Below are 5,309 nucleotides of genomic sequence, written 5' to 3'. Positions count from 1 at the left end.
TATATATATATATACCAAGCTTGAAAGTTCTTACTCTTACTTTCAACTTTCAACTCGCGACAAGGACACCGTTATAAGCTCCATTATTCATCGTTAAATTTAAAACCTATACACACGTGACAAATGGAAGAAAATTCCAATCTAAATTGCTTCTGCTCCCGTCACCGCGCCAGAGGATTTACCAAAGCTTCCACGTAACCGTACGCATTTCTCGTTACTCCGCTAATACAGAGTATCTGTTATTCAACATGGTGTACAGTACGTGGCGTTTATTGTCGCATACGTCACTCGTTCATTTCAATATGAACGCGTTGCAACCTGATAAGGATACTTCTATAAATCAAACGGCAATAAACTTGTGGCTAATATAAATTCCATTTCGTGATCAAAAAAGAAAAGAAAAAAAAAGAAATTGTAATTCTAGTTTTAGATATTTCTAATCTAATAAAATAATAATTAATATGCGTATCTTTAACAAATAAAATCTTAAATTTCTTGAATCGATCGCCTGGAATTTTAATTATAAAAATTTCTAAAAAATCCAGATATTTTCTCGTCTCGCGTAATTTCCTCATTTTTCCTCATACGTTCGATCGATGGAAACGGAAGTCGAAATTACAGCAGAGGCCTCGATTTCGAGTTAACGATTTTACGTCGATCGAATTATATCCCTTCGTATCCTTCGCACGCGAGCGACCAACATTTCTTCACGCGCCATTTTGCGCCGAGAACAAACGAGGAGAAACTGTTACAAAAATCCTCACGTGTTATTCCAATTGGCTTCCAATGGCTTCGTATTATCCAACTTCGTGGAAACATCGTGTCTCGCATCTCATTAGGGAATCTTCGGAAGGACAATTTTCTTTGCACAATTTTTACGATGACCGGCCATTGTTAAATTACCCACGATTTTAAAATGTGAAGAAGAAATGAAAATATCGAAGAGTACGATAGACACGTGGAAGAAAAAAAATAAATAAATAAATAAGTAGACGCTTCTAAGGAAAACAAGTGATATTGGACCGTATTTGTATATATTTATTATCGTATATTGCTCGTTCGCCGTTGAATTTAATTTCTGTTCCCTGTTATATAGCTGTTGCGTAAAGAATAATGGCGTTATATGTCGGTAAGTACAGGTAGGATATAATAGGAAGGATACGCAGTAAAAAATATTTATGACCGCTTCGACTCGCGATGTACCATTCGTGACGATTCGATTTTCATACGATTTTCGCCTCGTATATTCAATTCTAAAAATCGTTGTTGTACATGGAACCAATTTCAGTTACTCCTCCCTTATTCCTTCTTTCGTTCCATCTGCTAAAACTTTTGACAGATCTTCATCATACGCACATATGTTAACATATCCTCGAATGTGGCTTCGATTCTTTGCTCGTAATTTTCACAACGAGTCGCGACAATTCCATTGCTCGAGAAAAGATCGAGTATCGAGTATCAAGCTTTGGATCAATTATTTGAGATAATAAGACTTCTCTGCATTGAATTTCCTCTTCGAGTATTTCATCCGCGTATTTTTGTTCCCGTTTCTCTCGACGTGATGCGGCAAAGGCGAATTGCCAGTCATCATGACTTTCTTCGCGCGTGTAAAATGACGCAACATTTGCATACAACAATGAGAAAGATTCACGGCAAAACAAATGTTATACGATTGAAATTGTGCATTTAATATTTGCAGCATGTTTATGAGATACTCAATCCCGTTTCAAGCTTTAAAATTTGATTGTCGGGTGTTGGGTGTAGATTACAATCGATACTGATCGAAGAATACTCTCGAAAAATCATCGTGTTGATTCTAAAATTCATAAAAATCTATCCTTCCAAAGGATTCTATCATATCTCAAAAGTATCGCGTGAAAAAGAAAAGAAAACTTGTCCAAAATTCGAAGTTACTCGCAATATACCATTACACGTCACCACGAAAGACGGCAACTAATTGCTCGACGTTGTCGCTACGCGTGTACGTGACGCACGTGCCTAAAGGGTTTCTGGTTACTAAGTGATTTACGGTTCACGATAGTGTCAGAGGACGGCTTTGCGCGTCTTTTTTAACGCAACCCGACAACTCGTAAAAGCATTTCCTACGATCGGCCGATCGTTCGCTCTTCGAACCTAACGATTTTCCCCCCGTCGAGGTCGAAGATATCGAAGAAAAACAATTTTTGAAATTTCAAAAAGAAATTTCTTTTTAAATAGCGAGAATATTAAGCTCGTTCGGAAGGAATTGAAAATAATCCTCATCCTTTTCTAAAGAAAAATATAACTCTATCTCGAAAGAAATTTATAGAGGGATAAAGGTAGAGGAATTTGTGTGTGAATCGTTTGAAAACGACAGTTGTAATTTTGAATGTCGCGTAGCAACGTTATGCACAATGGTAATAATAGAAATTAACATTTGAATGAAGAAACCTTTTGTCTTAACGTTCATCTATACACCTCGTTTAGAATATTTCATTGAACTGAAAGGAATAAAAAAACGTCACCTGCATTGATTTATTTTATTATAAATCGACAAAGCATCGATATTAATCGAGGATAACGCATCGAATTGGTGTTGCAAACCTTTTCTTTAAGATAAGAAAATAAGTAAATGAGTACAAGATTTGCATATCAGAAATGATTCACGACTATTATATACGTACTATATAGTGTTATATAAGATGTATAATAACGATTCAACGTTAACTTTTCTCAGAACGAAAGTATCGTGATAACGTACCAAGAAACGTAGCCAGTTTTACAAACTGTTACAAGTTCAAGTAAATTTTATCGTGTCTTGCGTTATTCATTTCTCGACGACACCATTATTCATCTCTCTCTCTCTTTCTCTCTCCGTCAATGATCGACGACACCAATCATCTTAAATTATCGGTATATTTTAACTTTCTTCGTAACTTTTCCGCTCGGTGTATCATCAAGCAAAAAACCTTTCCATTCGGTAGAGCTGTGTCTTTTCCCCGGCTAACTATCGAACGAAGTGGAATTCACGGATACTTGTCTGCGCTCTTCCAACCTAAACGAATTAATCTACCATATAATTACCAATTTGAAGATCCGCTGTATTATAATTGTATTTCAATTAAACGGGAATTCCTTTATACGACACGTTCGCATCGCGATAACACGCACCAGCCAATCGCAAGTTTCATCCTTTCTACGAAATACTTTTACTATTTCCTTTAACCGACCTCTTTCTTCCCCCAAGAGAAACGCTGAAAACGATTGATTCGATCACTTGATTCTTAGTGACGAAGAATAATGATAGTTTAATCTGGCTATCGTATTTTCAACTTCGAATTGATATTGCAAATGAATTGAAAATGCACACAAGAATATTGTATCGAAGTGTCAAATTAGAAAGTTTGGAAATTTATCTATAAAACAATGATTTTTTTAAATAAATTATCTTTATCCTCAAACTCGAGCACAATATGATCTCGAAATTCGATCCTCTTCGATTCCTATATTTTTATCCACCAAACGATTCAATAATGATTCGAACAATTTCGATCATCTTTCATATCGTTATCATAATAGCCGTTATATCGATTCCTATTTCCAATAAATACTCGACTAAATCGAAAAAGTGAGAAGTTGGAGCGTTCATCCATCTAAATCGCTCTAAATATCCGTGAAAATCTGGTTGTCGTTTAACTCGTTGAATAAGAAAAAAAAAAAAAAAATAAATAAATAAATCCAAAGAAACGAGTCGAAGCGTCCAAAGATCGAAATACCGTCCGTCCATGGGGATTAAATCGCGATTAATTCGCGGATATTAATTAGGCGGAGGATGGAGTGGCGTCCCTAAACGTTCTCCAAAAGAAGGAGCGGACCACGACTCGTTGAACTAACGCCAGATAAATCTTATGTAATGCCGTGGGCTCGCGCGGCCGCGCGTTTCCGCGTGTTTCGCGTGCCAGCTCGTGTACATTTCGCGTAGAAACGGGCGGGGTTCAGGTCGGCATCAATGCCAGAGGGTAACGAGAAATCATCGAAATCATCGAGGCCGGCTTTCCCTGTTCCCAACGTGACTTGGTGAGAACCTTCCAATCTTCCCACGATAATCGGCTACCGAAGAAGAAAGTGCAACAGAAGAAGAAGGGATTGGATAAATGTCGGATCTTTGATCGATCGGCTGGAAAAGCCACGACGATATCCTTTGTTCGTTGAAAATCTTTTCAGTCTTCTGAATTTCGCGATGAAAGGAAAAATTCCCATCGGCTGGAAAAGCTACGATATCCTTCGTACGAGGAAGTTTTGTTTTTTCTTTGTTCGTTGAAAATCTTTTCACCAAGTCTTCTGAATTTCGCGATGAAAGGAAAAATTCCCAATTTCGATTTATTTTCAGAGGAAGGAAGAGCCATCGATCAGATTCTTTTCCTCTTATTTTTCGGAAGCGTTCGAAAGCGACACGCGGCGAATCGCGATCGAAGTGTGTCACTTGCACTTGCCGCACTCGGTCCACGGCCGAGGAGAGAAAACCGGCGATCTTTGGCGGTTGAAGTGGGTCGTCGGTGAAGAAATAGCCGCGCGATGCGTGCGCGATCGAACGATGCGAACCAAGTAGAAAATTTTCATCGGGCCGTTTGTTGTATCGGTGTCAAGACGTCAACCACCTCCGGATCCCGTCCCTGTTTTCACCGATCATTTTTACCATTATCATCACAATTATCGGGGATATTTTTTCCTTTTTTTCCTCTCGTCTACTAATTGCCTCGATCGAATGAAAAAGGCTGCGATCGGCCGATAATCGTGGATGCAAGGGGATACAATAATTGCGAGGAAAATCGTTGTACAATAAGATTTTTATGCGTCATTTAATTTCGTTTCTTTTTTTTTAGATGTTAAAACGACACGTTTCTTAATAATGGCTTTAAGATGTAAAAAGAAAGAAGAGGAACATAATAGAGACACGTGTTCAAGATTGAACGGTTGGATAAAAGAGAGCTGCCGTACGAGTCTTCATGTTTTTCTCAATCTTGATTGTTCGATCGTGCACGTTTTTTTCGAAGGAGTACAAATCGATGGAGTTTTATTTTTTTATGCAGCTCATACTTCTATATACATAAACTGTTTTAAAAATAACACAATGAATCGTAATTACACGAATTTTATAAATTTTCCTTCTCGAAGAGAAATGCCATCCGATTAATAATAAAAAGAGATTGTGAACGATATTTCACAATAAAAATTATTGAACTCGCGGGAGAAAATTTTAAAACCATCTATTTCCTTTTCGTCGCACAACATTATTCTGCGTAACGTTATCTAAGCTCGAAAAGTTGCAC

The 5,309-nt window shown here is 37.6% G+C and overlaps 1 protein-coding gene across 1 annotated transcript in view; it reads right to left on the bottom strand.

Annotated features, from left to right (window-relative positions):
- The window catches only part of LOC102676570, a 117,579-nt gene that overhangs the window by 45,424 nt on the left and 66,846 nt on the right, over nucleotides 1-5,309 (bottom strand). The window lies entirely within an intron of this gene.

This window comes from Apis dorsata, unplaced genomic scaffold (genome assembly GCF_000469605.1).
Source record: "Apis dorsata unplaced genomic scaffold, Apis dorsata 1.3 scaffold_573, whole genome shotgun sequence".
NCBI classification, from domain to species: domain Eukaryota; kingdom Metazoa; phylum Arthropoda; class Insecta; order Hymenoptera; family Apidae; genus Apis; species Apis dorsata.
Note: the sequence above shows the minus strand (reverse complement) of the source record. Positions and strands in the feature narration are given on the sequence as shown.